This window comes from Dermacentor andersoni, chromosome 1 (assembly GCF_023375885.2).
Source record: "Dermacentor andersoni chromosome 1, qqDerAnde1_hic_scaffold, whole genome shotgun sequence".
Taxonomy (NCBI): Eukaryota; Metazoa; Arthropoda; class Arachnida; order Ixodida; family Ixodidae; genus Dermacentor; species Dermacentor andersoni.
In genome coordinates, this window is record NC_092814.1 from 58,315,636 (window position 1) to 58,334,865 (window position 19,230).

Genomic DNA, 19,230 nt, shown 5'->3' on the forward strand with positions numbered 1-19,230 from the left:
TTGGTAATTAAACTTAATTATATATACAGTGAGTTAAGGGGAAAACAAGAAATCGTCTGAGTTGCTATTGCGAATAGTATGCGTTCGGTTCAATTCGCTTCCGACGCGCCTTTCATTTTTAAATTCTTGGCTCAAGTTATGTAGGGCACCCTGTATACGTACCCCTGTGCAGCACAGGTGTTTCCGTCAATGCAACGCCTGCATGGTATAACTACATCGGGCTTAGGCACCTGCAACGCAGTAAGACATGCCAGTAGAAATGCGTAATCCCTCGCCCCAATAAATCCGCACCCATGCGCGCACACACATGTAAGCTTATTACTACCGTCGATAATTCGTACTACGTGAGTGCTGTCTTTACGAAGCAGTTACCAGGTAAAAGGTTCTCCTCGTCTTCCCCGTGGCCTATTATTCTGGCGTAGTGGAAGTCTTATTTCGATGTTTAGATAAGCTAAATGCTATCAATATGTTTACATATTAGTTATGTGCTTCGTTGTGGTGCACATGAGTGAAGACTACGTACGTTATGCAAATATAGGTTCCTAACTTTATTGATTGACCAATACACGTATATAGATGCCCACCGGTACGACCTGTGCTCCTAAAGTTAATGTCTATTATACCAGGTGTTTCAGCGAAGGCATTAGGCAATTAAAAAAAAAAAAAGAAGATTGACTATGGCAGATGGCATAATTCTAGTCCTTCAGCTGGTCTACTCAAAGAAGCGGACATTACTTCCAAGAAAAAAATCGAAATGCATAATCTGCTAATCAACAAAAAGTAACTAAAAAAGTTTTACCTAAGTACATTACGCCACATATTACAATTTACACATTGTAGCTTGTGAGACTGCAAGGCCTATCCACTTCAAATGTACTCTGTGGATGACATAATTTTCGAGATATGCGCCATCAAACTTGCTGTAAAAAAATTCACTGTCGTTCCACTTATTTTTTAACGAAATGCTGCTTATGCAGCGAAACACGAAAGTAACTGGAAGGCCCATGTATTTCTTCGCAAAGTTCTGAAATTAATATCTAGAGAATGGCGTCATCCTGAGAATACGTTCCAATTAAATCTACCTTGCGAACTTCCAGGCCACAATTTGTGAATTGCAACATGGGCTGTAAAGTAAGTAGGTGAAAACCTATGGATGGATGGATGCCAAACTTTAATGAAAGTCCTGAGGTACGCGACTGAGCGCGCTGCGGGCCGCTCCCACGTTGGGACAGTCAGGCCATGCCTGACCGCCGCAGCGTGGGCCCTCTGGACAGCCCATAATTGCGCCCCGGCATCGGGGCTTTTGATAGCGGAGAGCCACTTGTTCTCATTGATTTGTTCTGTGCCTCGTAACGAGGAGCAACTGCCAGAGCATGTGGTCTAGGCTAGCGAAGTCGTTGCAGTGCCTGCAAGAACTAGTGGCATAAGTGTCGGAATAAAGCTTGTGGAACAAAGCCAGGCTGGGATACGAGCCTGTTTGCAATAATCTAAGGGTCAATGCCTACGCTCTATTTAACTTCTTGCGAGGAAGGGGAAAGTCTCTCCTGTCGAGATAAAAGTGCTGCATAATTTCATTGTGTGTGGTCGGTTGATCTCTTTTCTCCACCACTGCGGGCCGGCGGTGGAGTTCTCCATGGTCGCGGAAAGCGAGACCTCGCGCCTTGGAGTGGGCCAGCTCGTTGAGGTTTGTGGAAATCTAACTAGTGCATCTGAGTGCAATGCGGTCCTCGTTTTTTTTTTTTTTCGCACATGTGTTGATAATACACCTTTAGAACAGAAGGGACTTCATTATTTTTGGCCAATGGAAGCGCCGTCTCTAAACAAAACAGGCCCCACTAACTCAATTGGGTAGCAAATGCCACTACACTGGTGCCATTACCATGCATGGCTCGTAAACTGAATACCTGTGCTAGTCGTACAAAGTACCACCTCCTTTGTGTAGTTAATGCAAGTACCAGCGCCGTTACTAACTTCCCTTACTATAGAATCTCAGCATTGTGACAAGCAATTGCTAGCTTTTGGGTAGTAACTGACGCAACCTTTTCTTCGAGAAGCGCACGGAAGGCCAACTTTTGCCTCTGTGTCGGTGAACTCATTTCATTTACGGGCGAGGGCCATACCTGGAAAGAGTCACGCTGCTGTCGGTGTGACGTAGCATGAGGTTTTACGTGGCCACGCAACATTCGACGTGCGTTTTAAACGGGTCGTAAAAAGGTGCTGTAATTATTTTTTGTGAAGCTCTCGAGGAATTCAGGCGTCGCACCATAATTATGGAGTTGACAGCGACCCCAAAAATAAAAGAATCTGGACATAATTAATTATCGTGTCCGCATTCCTTTAATATAGAACAGGGAATTGGAAACTATGAAAGTATACGCGTAGAAAGAAATTGATTGCGGATAAGAGATACCCTTTTTATTTTTTTCTCGAAACGCATGGACTGGAAGTGAACGTGGAAAACTCCAAACAGAGAAACGAGAAAACGAGAAAAACGAGGCTGTTGATCATTCTATTCGTTAACGTTATCCGTGGCAGCTATAACTGGCCGACGTCTCAAACCGCGAAAGCACTGAAGGTTAGCTTCAAAACAGGGACATTGACAAATATATGCGCGGCTCGCACAGGCTTGCGCGGACAGCTTAAGAGGAAGGTTTAGCTCGGGCCCAACACCGACGCGGCCTGTTGAAATACATGTAAAACGCAAAAATGTTTTTCTGACATAACTCCTGGACTGATTCTAATAAAGTTTGTTGCATTTGAGGGCGAAAGTTAAATTCCAGTGACTGCTGGAAGCGGAATTTCGATTTAGGGCCTGAAATTTATTAAAACGATCTTCAAATATTTGAAGGTGTGAAAAAATAGAAGCACCAAGTTTAAAATTAATAGCTCTGCATCAAAAACGGATATCGTGGTTCTGTAAATGGCATCCGTTACATCATTCGAAGCGGACTAATTCGATTTGTCAGTTTATGTCTTACGTGAATTTGTTACGTTGTCTACAAGGGTTCTGCAAAAGCTGTATTTGCATATTACTAAACTTTTTAGCGTTTATATGTAACATACCAAATTTGTTCGCCTTAGATGTACTATTAAATGCAATTCACAGAATTGCGATATCATTTTTCAATGCTGAGTTACAAAGTTGTAAACGTGATAGTTTATTTTCTGAAAATTTTTAATAAAAAATTGACGACCTAAATAGAAAATTCGAAGCAACATTCACTAGATTTTAAACTTTTCTTTTAAATGCAACAAACCTTGTCAAATTTGGTGCTGTGGTTGCCGAGAAAAACGCATTCTCCTTTTATATTGCTACGGCACAATATGCGCGATCACGAAAGGCCAGCAGTGTGAAGACGACGACGACGATTAGAAGCTAGCGCGGGCTGTTGCCTCTTGGCCAAGCGCAGCGTATTTTCCTTGTAAATATATTTGTACATAGCTTTTCGTCTGCGTCTTCCTACGTAACATATCTGGTGGAGGTGGACGTTCCCTGTACCTCGTCACGGAGCTTCGCAGTGGACGGTACGTCGAGCCTTCCTTCATGGCTCCCGGCGACGACAACCCGACTCCGCCGGCTCCGACACCTGCTGCCACTTCGACGACCTACATCACTCTCCCCGCTCCCCGTGATCCTGGCGTATTCTCGGGCCAAGATGGGGAAGACGTCGATGACTGGATCAGCCTGTATGAACACGTCAGCCGCAATAACCGGTGGGACCCTACTATTATGCTCGCCAACGTAGTCTTTTACCTCGGTGGCACACCTCGAGTTTGGTATCGCACGCACGAAGATGAGCTCACCAGTTGGGATTCACTTAAGACACAGCTTCGAGACTTGTTCGGCAACCCCTACGGTCAACAACTTGCCGCGCAGAAGGCGCTTTCCGGCCGTGTGCAGACGTCAACAGAGCCCTATGTCACGTACATTCAGGACGTCTTGGCTCTGTGCCGCAAAGTTGACACCCACATGACTGAGTCAGACAAGGTTTCCCACATCCTCAAAGGCATTGCCGATGACGCCTTCAACTTGCTCGTTTGCAACAACGTAGCGACGGTGGATGCTGTTATAAGAGAGTGCCGCCGCCTGGAACTCGCCAAAAGCCGACGTATTGACCAGCAGTTTGCCCGTCTGCCCAACACCCCAGCGACATCTTCCTGTGCCGACGCTCCTCGTCCCAACAACACTGCCGATGTTACCAGGATCGTCCGGCGTGAGATCGAGGCCGCCTATCCGGCTGCCTTCGACTCCAGTCCCACCAACACATCTGCAGTCACGGTCTCACTGATCCAGGCAGTTGTCCGCCAGGAGTTTGAAAACATGGGTCTTCACACCATCTGCTCGGCCCATCGCCCTAATACCCGCCCGGCTTCTTCGATTTCGCCCCGTCCCGCATCTTCTTACCCACCACGTTTCCGCAACCCATCTGAATGGCGCACTGCTGACGACAAGCCTATTTGTTTCCACTGCCATCGAATCGGGCACATTTCTCGGCACTGTCGTAGTCGCTGGAGTTCCCCGAGCCGGCCTACTTATACTGCCTACTCTCGCCCCTCAGGTGGCCCTTCTCGTCCCTATGCCGCACACTCCGATAATGCCGCCACTGATTCTCCTGCAACGAACCGCCCCTATTCTCGTTCGCCTTCGCCCCAACGACGACAATCTCGCTCTCCCCAGCCCCGTCGCTCCTATTCGCCGACTCCCTTCGGACGCCGCTCCCAGCCGGAAAACTAGACGATGCAGCGCCTCGAGGTGACGCTGCATTGCTCCCTACGCCGCCAAATCCTCTACTGACTTTGCCCACTCATCTGAACCTTCTTGACGTGCAAGTCGACGGTGTTTCTGTGTCTGCTCTCATAGACACTGGGGCGCATTTGTCCGTAATGAGCGCTGACCTTCGTAACCGGCTCAAGAAAATTATCACGCCCGCCACGACGCCTGTTGTCCGTGTCGCCGATGGCGGAACAGCCCCCGTAATTGGTATGTGTACCGCCCGCGTCTCCTTCGCCGATCGCTCAACAATCGTGCTATTCACAGTCATCGCCCACTGTCCCCACGACATCATCCTCGGCTTAGACTTCCTTTCCGCACATTCTGCTCTCATCGATTGTTCCGCCAGTACTCTCCGCCTTGACCTGCCTGTTCTGGATCCTGCTGAACCACACCCCAGTCGCCTCAGTTCCGCCGACTTCGTTCGCTTGCCACCTTCGGCACTGACCTACGTTGACCTAGTGTCATCCCCACCAGTCCCCGACGGTCACTACATCGCGGCTCCTATGCAAGACGTCCTCCTTACACATGGGATCACAGTACCCCATACAGTTTTATCTATTACGGCGAATTGCGTCTGCCTGCCAGTGGTCAACTTTGGCTTGACGACACAAGTGCTGCCACGTGGGATGTCTTTGGCCCAGCTTTGTTCATTCGAGGATCACTCAGTAGCATCCATTGCAGTAGACGACACTTCATCCGATACTCCTCTACCATCGCAGTCGGCAAATTGTACCATCGCTGACTTACGGAAAATGATTGCCCCCGACTTGCCCTCCGAGCACGCTCGTGAACTCTACCGCGTTCTGTTTTCCTACCACGATATTTTTTACTTTAACGATCGTCCTTTAGCCCAAACTACAGCTGTCAAACATCGCATTAATACCGGCGATGCCCCTCCTATTCATCGCCGCCCGTATCGAGTGTCACCAGCTGAGCGTCAAGTTATTCACGCAGAAGTTCGCAAAATGCTTGCCAAGAACATTATTGAACCATCATATAGTCCATGGGCGTCACCTGTAGTACTGGTCAAAAAGAAGGATGGCTCATGGCGCTTTTGCGTGGATTATCGGCACCTTAACAGGGTTACCAAAAAGGACGTGTATCCCCTACCTCGGATTGATGACGCCCTTGACTGCCTCCACGGTGCTCGCTATTTCTCTTCTATTGACCTTCGCTCCGGCTACTGGCAGATTGCCGTGGACGATCTCGACCGCGAGAAGACTGCTTTTGTCACACCCGACGGTCTTTATCAATTCAAAGTGATGCCGTTTGGTCTATGTAACGCCCCTGCCACTTTTGAACGCATGATGGACTCCCTTCTTCACGGTTTCAAATGGTCCACGTGCCTGTGCTACTTGGACGACGTTATCGTATTCTCCCCAACGTTCGCTACGCACCTCGAGCGCCTCTCAGCAGTCCTGGACGTTTTTCGGCGAGCCGGTCTGCAACTCAACGCATCGAAGTGCCAATTCGGCCGTCGCCAGATTACCGTCCTTGGACATCTCGTTGACGCGAACGGAGTGCAACCGGACCCAGGCAAGATCCATGCTGTTACGCACTTCCCTGTTCCGAAGTGTGTCAAGGATGTGCGCAGCTTCATCGGCCTTTGTTCGTACTTCCGCCGTTTCGTGAGAAATTTCGCCGCCATAGCACGACCACTAACCGACCTTTTGAAAAAAGACGCTCCTTTCCAGTGGGGCGATAACGAGGCCTCTGCATTCCCTCATCTAATCGACATTCTCACAACGCCTCCCGTTTTGGCCCATTTCGATCCTTCTGCGCCTACCGAAGTCCGTACTGATGCCAGCGGTCACGGAATTGGAGCAGTACTGGCACAACGCCAGCGTGGCCACGACCGTGTTATCGCTTACGCCAGCAGGCTCCTTTCACCCGCGGAGCGCAACTATTCCATCACTGAGCGTGAGTGTCTGGCCCTAGTTTGGGCGGTTGCGAAATTCCGCCCATACTTATATGGCCGATCCTTTTCCGTTGTCACAGACCATCACGCGCTTTGCTGGTTATGCTCACTGAAAGATCCTACAGGAAGACTTGGTCGCTGGGCCTTACGCCTCCAAGAATATTCGTATACTGTCACCTATAAATCTGGCCGACTGCACAAGGACGCTGACTGCCTGTCTCGCTACCCGGTCGACGAGCCTGATGACGCCGACAGTAGTAGCGCCAACGGCATTTTCTCTGTCTCTGCCTTCGGTAACATCGCCGATGAGCAGTACCGAGACCTATCGCTGCGAGCACTTATCGAGCGTCTGCGCTCTACACCTACCGACGCATCCGTTCGCCGATATGTCCTCCAGGGTGGCATTCTGTATCGAAGGAACTTCCTCCCTGACGGCTCTGACCTTCTTCTTGTCGTGCCAAAACAGCTACGACAGACTGTGCTCTTTGAGATGCATGACGCACCCACTTCAGGACATCTTGGGGTAACCCGCACGTACGACCGCGTCCGCCGCCGCTTCTATTGGCCTGGTCTCGCTCGCTCCGTTCGACGCTATGTTGCTGCCTGTGATCCCTGCCAGCGTCGGAAGACACCTCAGGTGCTACCTGCCGGTCATCTCCAGCCGATCACCGTCCCTGTGGAACCGTTCTTTCGTGTTGGATTAGACCTGCTCGGTCCCTTTCCCACGTCATCTTCTGGGAACAAATGGGTAGCCGTCGCGACTGATTACGCCACCCGATACGCTATCACTCGGGCTCTCCCTACCAGCTGCGCCACTGACGTCGCGGACTTTCTCTTGCGTGACATTATCTTGCTTCATGGCGCCCCGCGACAGCTGCTTACTGACCGTGGTCGAAACTTCCTCTCGAAAGTTATCGCTGACATTGTGCGTTCCTGCTCCATTCAACACAAACTGACTACTTCATACCATCCTCAAACCAATGGCCTGACAGAGCGGTTAAACCGTACTCTTACCGATATGCTGGCCAAGTACGTTTCCAAGGACCACCACGACTGGGACATTGCCCTTCCTTACGTAACATTTGCGTACAATTCTTCCCGGCACGACACCGCCGGATTTTCTCCCTTTTATCTACTGTACGGTCGCGAACCTACCTTGCCCCTAGACACGGCACTTCCTCCTGCTGCGGTCTCAACAAGCGAGTATGCGCGCGACGCCATCGCCCTCGCTGACCATGCACGCCAGCTTGCCCGTGCTCGACTGACGGCCTCACAGACCACTCAGCAGTGTCAGTACAACGCCCGCCATCGTGACGTACAGTTTTCACCTGGTGCGCTCGTGCTCCTGTGGTCGCCCTCTCGTCACGTCGGACTTTCAGAGAAGCTCCTTTCGCGATACACAGGGCCCTACTGCGTGCTGCGCCAGGTGACGCCTGTGACTTACGAAATTGCTCCTGTGGCCTCAACCTCGTCCTCTCCTGTGGCATCTAGTGATGTCGTACACGTCAGTAGGCTCAAGGCCTACTACACTGCTTCCGAGTCCGATCTTTAGTCGCTCCGGGACGGCGCTTTTGCAGCCGGGGGTAGTGCTACGGCACAATATGCGCGATCACGAAAGGCCAGCAGTGTGAAGACGACGACGACGATTAGAAGCTAGCGCGGGCTGTTGCCTCTTGGCCAAGCGCAGCGTATTTTCCTTGTAAATATATTTGTACATAGCTTTTCGTCTGCGTCTTCCTACGTAACAATATGTAAATAGACAGGAGCACCCGAGCTGAAGCTTACTCGTAAGATTGTAGTCTGCTGAGTAAAGTCGCACCGCGGTATCCGTGAGATAATTTCGCGTATCCGTCTGCAATCTTCAGTAGATGGGGGCAACAAAACTTTTAAAGCGCTTACATTATTTGCGATGGCGGGGAGGGGGGAACGTAGAGAAATGTCGAAACGTTACCCAATGGCCGCATTTTGTAACCATTCTTTTCGTTTTAAATTATTCTTGCTCTTCGTAACTCGCTCTCACGCCCCCAAGCCAACGCTGTCGCCATGGATCGGCCACAGGGCGAGGCAGACGATATCAAATGAATAACCCGAATAAAAAATAATGCTCGCAAGAGAGAGCCCCAGCAGAAGCTCTCGTTGGCTACTCCGTATAAGGCCAAGGAAGCGGCAGAGAGATAGAGAACGGAGAAAAGAGGAAATAGCGTAAAGCGTGCGCACAATGCGTGGGTACCAAAATAATCGAAACCCGGGCAAGTTGGTATGCAATCATGTTGAGCACCAAGCGTCAACCGGCGAAGGGGGAAAGTGTTTGTCCTTTCGTCCCTCGTCGGTTGGCGCTGGTCCTCGCGATAAAAGTGGATAGCACGCGGTACCGTCGAAGTCTATCACGGATGTGGGAACATATCCAGAAATGAAGTGCAGAGTATACGGGGCGCCCTCAACAACCACCGCGACCACGTATACGTTCCGCTTCAGACAGCGGACGATTCTGCAGCCTGCCCACGTGGTTCCGAGGACAGAGAGAGAGGGGGGACGGTGCGAGAGCGTGTGCATGCGGGACCTCGATCAGAAGAGGTAATTCTTCTAACCGGGGCTCGACGTTTTCAGCTTTTACTTGGGAAACAACAACAATAACAACAACAATAATAATAATAATAATGTAGGCGTGCTTTTTTTTCGTTTATCAAAATGAGATAATGTACTGTTTTTAATAGCTAGTCGCGGTTTTCTTCAATTCCGAATTTTCCACAAAAGTCTCTCTCTCCTTTTCGCCTTCATCATTAGGATTTGCATGGAGATTTCTTATTTTTCAGCAATTTTAACTTCCGTTATGGATGTGCGGTGGCTGAACATCGAAATCGCTTTGTTGGTGTAAAGTTAGTGATAAAACCAATACAAGAAACATGCACAGTTGGTTTAAAGTGGAACCGTCGTGAAGCACAAGCAGCCATGCACAGGAAGGAACAAATAACGGTACTTATCTTTATTTGTATTGTATAATATATATAATTCGGGCAAACCATCTAAATGTGTGTCAATTGCGCGCCGAATCTGCAGTGGTACAGCAAAAACCCATGCTGTACCACTTAACAACAAAATAATTAAAAGGAGACTGTCTCTATTTTTTTTCCTTGTATTTCTCAGCCCAACGATTGGAGTACTGGCGTTTATTTTTTAGATATTTTTCGTTAAGATCACGCGCAATAAGCCACCAATCACTATAAGGCCTATACCTGATAACCTGTAAACCATTACAGTTACATAATGGGTGCCAAGGAAAGGCAAGCGGCGCGGCAGAAAATTAGGCGGGGCGATGAAGTTCGGAAAATTGCGGGCGCAAGTTGGAATCAGCTAGCGCTGGACAGGGTCAATTGGAGATCGTAGGGAGAGGCATTCGGCCTGCAGTGGACCCAAATATAGGCTGGTGATGATTACGAACTATAAGGTTGGACAACTAACTGATGGACCTTCCGATTCATCAGCTAGACCTTTCTCCGCGATTACATATTTCGATAGAGATTAATCGGTTGCGGTCACACGAGCGAAATCAGTCGAATTGTCTGCACCGACCTCCTCGCTTGACGTGTTCAGCAGCGAGGAAGGGAACCACACGCAGCCAATGTTCCGTCTCCCACGGCGCATGCGTGAACGTCTCTCAGGAGACGGGGACGAAAGGCGGCCAGGCGCGCTGCACTTATAGCAAGTGAATATTCTCACTGCAGCTGAGTTCATGATTTCATCCGAGCGAGTGTGATGTCCTTCGTGCATGGCTACTCAAGCAAAGTGTCGCTGATGTGACAATACATGAAACTGTCCCTCCAAATTACACAGTTAACTGCTTTTCTCGTCCAAGTTACGGAAATCAACAAATCAGATTGATCGATTCAGTGGCCGCGATTATTCTAGTTAAAAAAATTTAATCGATGCCCACCCAATAAGTACATCTTATTAGGATTCGAAATTGGACAATTTGGCAACGATCCATCTTCAACAGGATCACGTAAGACACGGACAAGCAGAACATGTCACGTGTTTTTTCTATTTTTATTTCTCCTTGTATACGTGGCAGCATCGACGATGAATAAATATGTATATTTATTATCACCCAAGGCTGGCAAAATCTGTTTTAAATGGATCCCGAATGGCTGATAAGATTTGTACCGCAAGATGACTTCCCTCCACTGGATCCGTGATTCCCTGTTGTATCAGGACGGTGATTTCATGTGGCTCGAGATTGACGCGGCAATGCAAAGGTTGCATGCAGCATGAGTGTGCCGAATTACTGACCAAGCCGGCAGCTGAATCAGGCCGCTGAATATTGCTTTGATGGGAGGACCGCGGGCTACGGGTGTTTCAAACGAAATTTCTATACAAAAAGCGTGCGGTAACAAAGCAGGGAAGAAAATTACGAAAGCAATACTCGTATTTTTGGACGCAATCGGCTCAATGGGAGCACAATGCTGCAATTGTTCAATATAGTAAACTGAACTCCCATTATCCACATTCGTCGTTGTCATGAAAGAGAATACGAATATCATACCTATAAACATACTCGGCCAGGAGTGCAGGCCATACCGGATAAGCAGCGAGCAAAGAAGCCCACGATATAAACAGGCGTAACCAACATTCTAACAACTGTAGTTAAAAGATCATTATAATTCAGCTGCCGAACGCAAAGCTAGATTAAGGGCACGTTTAAAGGGACCGCTGTTCAAAGCACGCAACACTTTGCACGCTTGTCCGCGGCCCACGCTGTTATTAGCGCCATTGAAGTTCGCTTCCCCGTCGAGCTTCTGTGACCTCTTTGAAGGGGGCAGATCGAATGGTGAACGCAAAGCACAAACTTCGCTCGCAGGAGTGGGAACATGACAAACCACGCACAGCAAAACACGGTACACCAAAGGGTCGTACAGGACTACAGCGCTAACTGTTGTCTTTGTATCCGTTCGTTGCTGGGTGATCGACGTGCACAAGCCGAGGTTCGTATTGGCAATACTCGCAATGAGTGTGAACAGCGACATGCTGTAAAAACAAACACGTAAACCGCCAAGAGAAGCACGGAAAAGTTTTTTGCCTCAGGTCACATAAAACACTAAGAAAAGTGCCCCGGTTTCCTGAATGCAAGACAGACAGAATTTTTTAAAGCGCTAGCTTTACTACGTCATCCATCGAGCCATTTCGACTCGTCGCGCCGTATGCCATATGTAGGCCGCCGTATGCCACATAGAGTTTCCTACAAGAATTACTAGAGGGAACTCTGGCGCTAGTGTCTACAGGAGTTGCAATTGGAGCGGTCGTCCCAGCATGGGAATTATGGGAAGTACATGGATTTGCCTAAACTTCGTCGTTTCGGCTTCAAACGGCTTTGTGACTTTGTATACTCGTTATTTTCAACAGTATATTGCGCAATAAATAATTAATTATACATCATTAAAATTGCCGGACGGCAAGATTCGAACACAGGGACTCCAACACAGAAGCCTGACATTGAAACCATTAAGCCACGGACGCATGTATCGACAAGCGAATGAAACGCCCTTATGAATTTATCGCGGGCATGCCAGAAATATGCGCTCGATTGAAAAGTCATACATCCGAAAGCGTGGCGTCACCAGCGAGCATGGGTGGTTTAAGGTGCTGTGCAATGTCACTGGATCTGTTCTCGGGTAGCTTAATTTCTGTTTTCACTGTCCGGCCCTATTATGACAATGATTAGAAGTTTTTCAATTGCCCAAGAGAACTGCAAGCACGAATTTCGACGCATCAAATTGTGATTAACTCGGGAGTGATGAGTCGTCTGCTTGAGCAGACGACACGTGCGGTAATGATCACTGCGACGAGCACGCAAAAGCATATGCCTTTCGGGGTTACGCTGACTTCAACTAAACATCAGTGCTGCGAGAGTCATACGCCAGTTACGCGCCAAATTGATTGAACGCCTCCGTGATTCTCTGTCGTAAATACTTGAGTGATGAATACGTGTGGCGCACCCTTGTGGCGAAACGTACTAGCGAGACGTGCTAGTTACCACGTGATGGGTATTCCATCCCCATGAACCATCTTTCTGCTTAAGTGTCTGATAATAAACTGTAGATAACCTTTACCGACATATTACAACTACTTAAACGCGACAACAATACGCTAACTGCAGTTGCGCATAACCAAAAGATCTGGCCACACTGCAAAACAACGCCTTCCACTTGCTTAGAGAGTTCCGAAAAAAGAGGAATGACGTACCAGTGCATTACAAAAGACGTTCCAGGGTGACTCCAGTGTAAAAACAAGTTAGTAAAAAGTGTGCTTTATGCTAATTCTACGTTATTCACCTTCTTCTTGTGACTACGCTTTAAAGAAGCAGAGTTTAGTTTGTTACAATTAAAAAGAAAAAAAGGTTGTGCCCTTTCAATAAATTATGCGGCACTTTACTGCGTATGATTACACGCAACCGAAGGCGGCAAGGTTACACCCGACAATCAGTTTTAATATTGAGCACTACCTACATGCAACTAGTTCTTAATTTTAATTTAAAAACAAAAGCTGCTGCTAATGCGTAAAAAATCAATCTTGTGGATAATTAGGCACAACGTTGCCAAGTTTTTGAAGACGTGTTAAGTGTTGCCAGATTTTTCAGGAAACAACTTGTGGTTTTAAACTTACTTTAAATTATAGAAACAGAACGTTACTTATTCTTAAAACAAAAAATAACAATAATAAAAATAAGAGGATTAAAAATTATACGAGTCTTGTGACTTTTTTTTTTTTGCGCTTGTTGTTCAACTTTAGCAAGACTACATTGTGGCCAGAATTTTATGTTAATGCAACCAACACCTCATTCGATTCCAAATGTATCTTTGTAAGTAAATTGTTGTGCAGCTATCACAGAGTTAGTAGAACAACTCTAGAGGAAAAGCTGGGCCGGAAAAGGGGGAACCTCTAGGGCGCCGCCCTGTTGCTACTGGTCAATGTGGCCAGCGCAATTACTGTTGAAGGAGCTGAAAACAAGTGCAGGTCACCGTATGCTTTGTCATCTAAAAACGCATACCTGAGGTTTTATGAAGGTGGTGGGTTAATATTAAGTTTACAGAAAGCGATCACTAAGTCCGTGACTTATGTAAATCACGAACTACGCATTCATTTAATAAAGGATGACGCGAATTTCGGTTTCGAATCTGTTTTTTGGACGCGTAGTAATTTCGTACAGTTTAGGTTTCACATGCGATCGCACGTCGACATCGGACGCTATGGCACACTCGTGCCTTCTGTGCCACCGAAGCCCCGAAGTGCCCAGGCATATACCTTCACATGTAAGTAAACGAATGTATCTCCTTGTTGAGAATATCACGCGAGTAGGCAGCTCTTGTGGGGCATCACAATCGTTTGAGAAGCGTCACAGTAGAGCATTTTTCTACATGCGGAGCGGCGTTTTTATTTGCAGGTTTCCCTTCAGTAGGAAATTGCTGGACAGGCGGACCAGCGCACCGGAATTGTACTGGCGAAGCCACAAGCAACTCAAAGAATCTGTTTAATTGTTGCACTTTGAACAATCATGCTTCTACAAAGGCCACAGCAGAAAAACAGCCTGATGCCGAGTATTTCTGTGCCACGAAGTAATCGAGAGGCGAATGCCTAATGCGGACGAAATCGAGTCCATCGAGACTTAGAACGACAGAAAGCTGAGCTAGTTGGTAAGGATTCATTATGCAAAACAGAGGTGAGGCGTGCAGACAGGACACAAGAGTAGAGAAGTGGGCGGCGCTCGTGTTGCATGTTTGCTTGTAAATACTCTATTCTTGTGTCCTGTCTGCACGCCTCACCTCCGTTTTGCATAACGAGTGTATCAACCCACATATTAATAGCGTAGGCGTTTTATTAACTGTGCAATATTTTCAACACTTCCTTGCATGCTATTTCATGTGGAATATCTTTTTTGGTCACAAATTTCTGCAGCGAATCTATTTGCATGATCGACTTCGGGCCTGTAGGTCCGTTCACTTGCACTTGATGCTGAGTCATTTACATGTATCCATAAACTGCAGATATGCACATCAGATCCCTGCGAGCATTTTCAAAATTCAGTTATTTTAGGCAACAGGCACATATGCAATACTGACATAATCTCAAATACCACTAAGCAGCTGGGACACATTTTTGTTGACCATACTCGCAGGTAAAATAAGCAGATTATGTGGACAGCTCCAGCTCATTTTCCTTAAATCAGTGTGTACAAGGGGTATGCAAAAATAATTTTTTTCTCGCGCACCGATTCTTTTGCTGTATAAGGAAGAGAACCCACCACGTTAGTGTAACGTATCTTGTACATCACACTAATAAGTGCTTTAATTTACCAAGTGAGATGAGTTACTTTTATGGATCATTCAGTCATATCACACTGCAAGCTGCATTCATCAATCTTCAATTGGATTTCGCAAGAAACATGTTTCCCTTTTATGCAGATATGCAATGGCAAGCCCTTCCGTGTGTTCCAAAGGTAAAATTTAAGCTCGAAATTAAAGAAGACATTTCTAGTCAGAAACAAGCAAAAATGGTGAATGCAGAGTATCAGAAGCCCAAGGTACAGAAATTATGAGAAGTGTCAAATGATTTTAAGGAAAGAATGGTATTTGAAGATGCAAGATTCTTTAGTGGAAATCAAGCAAGTCAGTATAGGTAGAATACTCTGAGAAATTATGCGAGTAATGGGATAGCACACAATGGGTCAGGAAATGCGTTGTTTTTCTGAAAAACTAAAGCTGATGACTGTCATATCATGAGTCACTTTAGCATCATGAGACTGCTGTTTGATAAATTCAGAAACAAACCAAAAAGCAAGCCATGCAAAAATTAAAAAAAAACTATTTAATGATGCTCTCTCCACACTGGGATAAATAATAAGAAACGGATCACGTCTAATGTGGACATATCAGACACCTTGTGAAACACTAAAGGAAACATTCAGTTTCGAGCTATGGCACCTGCCGCATATGTGGGGGGTCTTGCACCAATAGTAATAGTTACCACTGCATCTAGAAATTTAAAGCATTCATGCAGACAAGGATGATTCTTTATATTTTTGGCTACCACTTCAAATGCCTGCACTAAGTGTTACAATGCTGCACGCAGCCATACTAAGGATCTCACAGCAACACTTGCAGGTAAACAGCAAAAGCAGTCAAAGTGCTGGTGTATTCTGGACACTGTCTTTGAAAACTTTTAGGCAAGAACAGTGCAAGAAACAGACATAAGAACTGCATTTATTTCTATAATTCCCCATTTGAATGGCCGTTTCTTTTTCCTTCGACAATGCCTTCGCCTAGCCACAGCAGCTCCCTCATACAGACTCCGCAAGCCAAGAGGCCGTGGAGGCAAATGCAGGTAAGAGGCAAGAAGCAATAGCACTGGTATCGACATTCATCTATTTTCTTTCTTTTTCTTTCGTTTAGACAGCCAGCACACCTCGAACAGCCACCTTGACTGCGGGTGTGTCACCCTAGTCGCCAAGGAAACATTTGAGGGAAAGCCACAGGCAATGTGAACAGCCACTTCTCCATGTAAACGATACTCTTTCTCTCGGATGACTCCTACGTTCGCCACGCCAGCACACTTGTGAGCAAAGATGCCGCGGAGGCACGTGCAGGTCAGAGGCAAGAAGCAGTGGCACTGGTGTCGACATTCGCCCAATTTCTTTTTCTTACACTGAGGCAGCCAGCACACCTTGAACAGCCACCTTAACTGCGGGTGTGTTAGTAGATTCCTGTTGTACATATGCTCATAATAAACTTCAGTAAACTTGAACTTGATAATAAACTTGAAGGCAAATGGGACATTGATGCATTGTTTTTTTGAACATTTATTCTACACATACAATATATGTTATACTTTGCAGTGCTACAGAGCATATTTTGAAGCTTCCCCCTATATTTTGCACCTTTAATTACGTATGTGTTGTGTGGCCCTCAATTCAGTTCATGTTGTAGCAGTTGTTTTGTCAGTGTATCGCACATTGGCTTAAGCTCGTGATATCCACATACTTCTCTCACATATACAAAATAAAGTTCTATGTAGTCCTGAGTGTTAAAACAAAAAATGAAAGTAAACAATCCGATCGTGGAATTGTGTTTATTACAGTCATTCCTATGACAGTTACTGACAAGTTGACAACTTGAACTGGTCAATCCGTCCATAGCCTCCTCTATTTTTCAAAAATAAAGGAGGCTATGATCCATCATGGCAAGGAATTGTATGTATACATAAAAAAAAAGGGGGGGGGGGGGGGTATGTGTGTGTGTTTGTAGTGGGGGGTATAACAGGATTAGGGCGGTACGAAAAAAATGTACGAACACCGTCCTCTAGACCCATTCCGTTAAGGCACCGCAACAAAGCGCATTAATATGATGAAGTTCATACAACCAACTCTGATATTACTACACACGCCAGGCGACGCGAGCTACATTTGCCATGACGCATTCGCGACTGCACCGGATGCCCTCCATATTATTCTCATTAATCGTGCTAACTGCACCGAGGCAAAAGAAAGATCATGGGCGCAGGTGCCTTTAAAGTATCTCGACCATGCGAGGCACTGCTGCGCGTGCGAGGGGAGCTGTCCGTGCGAACACTCCCTGGCACACACCTGCCTCGGCGGCCGTGCGTACCGTTCGGCTACGTACCGTTCTGCTTCGAGCTTTGATCCCCCCACTCTCCCTTGGGTGCCCTGGAGTTCCTGTGCCGCCTGCTTTATTATAATCTCAGGTGCTCTCCTGAGACTTCCGTTTGTCGGCTACATGTGTCCTACAGCTGGATCAGTACTTATAATAATAAAGAAACCCGATCTATCGTCGCTACGATAGATCGCGAAAGCGGCTTTTGCAACATACCGCGCCCGCGCGAAGAGAATTACGGAACGCCAACGAAGAATCTGACCACAGCTCCGAGCTCGTAACCTCGTCGAGTACGTGACACTCCTGCAACAGGCATGAGCGCTGAAAACCGCATACCGCCGGAAACTTCAACAGGATCATCCCTCGGTTGCATAACTGCCACCTGTACGGCACACATGGACCACACCCACACCGTCCCGCAACATAGAATAAAGAACCAACTTATAAAGCCCAAACACACGGCTGCACGCACACATCACTACACTACTAGCGAGGCGCCATGCTGCTACGCTGCTACGGTTGCCGGATTAAAACTGACTACTGTCACCAAGTGTAGCGAGCGTCTCAGGAGCTGGCAACCTCGGCGCGTAGCAACATGGCGGCGCTCTTGCGGTTCCCGATTTTAATGCATGGGCCCTATGGGTAGCTTGTCCTCTAGAGTCAGTATGGTAACTCTATGGTAGCTATAACGTGATTTTTCGTACAAAAAAGTGAATTTTCTCACACTCTATTACTATCATTGTCAATAGCTGCTGTTGGAATCGCACCGCTGGCACGAGTTGTTGGGGTCTCGGTGCTGACGCCCGTTATTGCCAATGGGTCGCAAGCCCCAAGGGTAGCGTTGGCCTGGCGGCCTGGGGCACTGGAAGCATCCGAAGGTCCCGGCAAAGCAAGAGAAGACTGGTAACAGAACAACTTGTTTATTCTAACATAGCAAAAGAGCGGCCGGTCAGGTCGACCGAAGTGGAGAGACGGGAGAGCTCGTAACTCAACAGTACAAATCGGAGCCTCTCTCCTGGCGTCCGGGGGCAGCTGCTCTTATACTCCCGGCGTCGCGGTCCAAAAAGGGAAGGTCACGGGATGAAGGTCACGGGATGAAGGTCACGGGACGGCGGAGCATGAGCCCACGACGGCGCGCACGTCCGAGCCGAGAGACCTGCTGAACCGAGTGTAGTGACGCATCGCCAACCCTCACACACGACGGCGCGAACGGTTGAGCCGAGAGACCTCCAGGCTCCTCATTCGGGGAACTCCGCTCCCCGGCTGCCGCGCTTTGACAAGCGAGGGCACACACATACACACGCACACACGAAGACACGTGGCACTGAAACACGCCTGGACACGCTTGGCGGGTAGGCGTTGCGGCGGCGTCGAACGGGCCAAAGTGTCCGCCGTTTTGAACAAAGCCCCGGCGTCCGTTGCATCCGCGCCGGCATTACCGCGCGTTGTAGGCGAAACGTAACAGACCGCCCCGCCGGGGGAAGGAGATCCCGATGGTCAGGGGACTGCATCCGCTGTCCGGAGGGATGTCGCTCGATGATGCTCATAACCGAAGTCGGGCGTCCTTTGGCGTTTCTTGAGCGCAGCGCACAGAGAAGGCCTCGTTCTCACGTTCAGGTTCACACAGGACACTGCAAAGTGACTTCGGGAGAGTTGACATTTTTGTTCTCGTTTCCGGCAAGCGTTAGAACCACGCCTGAAAGTCAACCGCTCAGTCAGCAAGCACGGCACAACCCTCACTAAGCCCTGCCAGGCTCTTTCCCCTTTTTTACTGCTGCCTAGTTCCTTACAGTAGTTTAGCAGCACTCAGAACGCGTCCACAAATCGGAAAAATTGCACTAAAAAGCACATCATCACTTTGAAACACTACACAAAAGCAA

At 47.8% G+C, this 19,230-nt stretch overlaps 1 protein-coding gene and 1 long non-coding RNA gene across 2 annotated transcripts in view; one reads left to right on the forward strand and one right to left on the reverse strand.

Moving 5' to 3' along the window:
- The window catches only part of LOC129380472 (uncharacterized), a 482,520-nt gene that overhangs the window by 248,809 nt on the left and 214,481 nt on the right, over positions 1 to 19,230 (reverse strand). The window lies entirely within an intron of this gene.
- LOC140215219 (uncharacterized) lies at positions 15,664 to 16,513 on the forward strand. Its single transcript, XR_011892158.1, has 2 exons — positions 15,664 to 16,064; positions 16,133 to 16,513. It is a non-coding gene; the product is annotated as an uncharacterized lncRNA (long non-coding RNA).